Source organism: Tupaia chinensis, unplaced genomic scaffold (assembly GCF_000334495.1).
Source record: "Tupaia chinensis unplaced genomic scaffold, TupChi_1.0 Scaffold141530_1, whole genome shotgun sequence".
NCBI lineage: Eukaryota > Metazoa > Chordata > Mammalia > Scandentia > Tupaiidae > Tupaia > Tupaia belangeri.
The window spans coordinates 1,379,426-1,380,806 of record NW_006201391.1 but is presented as its reverse complement, the minus strand read 5'-3'; the positions used below and the strand labels follow the sequence as shown (position 1 = coordinate 1,380,806).

Here is a 1,381-nt window from a genome sequence, read left to right as displayed (position 1 = left end):
AAAGAGAGAGAGAGAAACAAGCAGCCCCAACAGGGTATGACCTTCAGCCAGCCTAGATGACAAGCATGTGTGTGCGCCTGGCGTGTACAGGGAGGCTTCAGAGGAGTGCGGGACCTCCCCACGTGCACCCAGCACCACAGGGCGCGGCACTACTGCTGTGCCACTAGCTGGCCCATATTCCAATTTACATAGGACATACTGTTCGATATCTAAAAGCTGCTCTTCAATTTCCTAGGTGAATTTTCTGTGTTTAAATGTTATATAGACGAAGGATTAGTGATACGTGAAAAAGTAATTATCTTAGACTCCAAATGGATTAGATGTTTTTTAATACTAAATCTCTGAATATTTAGTATTAGGCCAAAAGCTGTCATATGCCAAGAGATGCTTCCGAGTTCCGTGCGCTGTACTAATAAGTCACTGGGTACTTACTGACCTCTCCAAGTCAGTATCAAAAGGCACTGCCCGGGACTCACTGCTGAGCTCCCTACAGCCAGCAGTGTGTCTCAGTCCCGAGACGGGCTCCCCAGGAGCCCCTCGCTTCCACTCCCTGTGGCCGTATGCTGCGGTACCACACACATGAATCTCACAGTCCTGAGCATCTCGAATCATACACACACTGCCGCTGCGACATCTAAAAACCAAGGTTAGACAAGTGGCTACTCCCACACAGATGCCTCCTTAATGCAAGGAGTCAAGATTTTACGAGATCATATGGGACAAACAAGTGGAATCAGAAATCAAGAACCACACTCAGAACGGAGAAAAAATCTCTCCCAGAATCCTGTTGCAAAAGACAACTAATACCATCAATGCAGTCTGGAACACAAGGCAGTCGCAGTAATTAACTTTCAAGTCCTTAATTTTCTTCCTGAGTCTCTACAGCCTGGCATATATAATGTACTTAATGAGAAAACCAACGCTAAGATACTTCCATTCATCCTCACTGGACAGACGACACACGCCCGACCTCAGGGCACGGGCTGTGGCCCACTGACTGGAGTCCCAGCAGCAACACAGCCAGCCACAGGTTCAGACCCAGCGGGACCGTACTGTGCTGGGCAGGCCCACGCTCGGTCCTGCCTACACGGAGGGCTGTGGGAGGGGAGCCAGTGCAATGACACCTTGTGGGGGCACGGCGTCCCCACTCTCATACCCGTGAACACACGCTCTCTCATAAAGTAGAATATACTTCAAAAAAATTCGACAACAGAATTTATGTACTCCTCTAAAATTGTTTCAAAAAATATTAAACAGGCAAATATATATTCTTTTTTTTTACTTTATTAAAATACTGAGTTTATTTCACGTGTATATTTTTGTCTCCCCACCATTTCCATGTCTGACCACCACTACTACTGTGTCCTATCATAACATTCCA

General features: G+C 46.7%; 1 protein-coding gene across 3 annotated transcripts in view; it reads right to left on the bottom strand.

Annotated features, from left to right (window-relative positions):
• ERC1 (ELKS/RAB6-interacting/CAST family member 1) overlaps positions 1–1,381 on the bottom strand; it is a 501,445-nt gene that overhangs the window by 336,363 nt on the left and 163,701 nt on the right. The gene's annotated exons all lie outside the window — the stretch shown is intronic.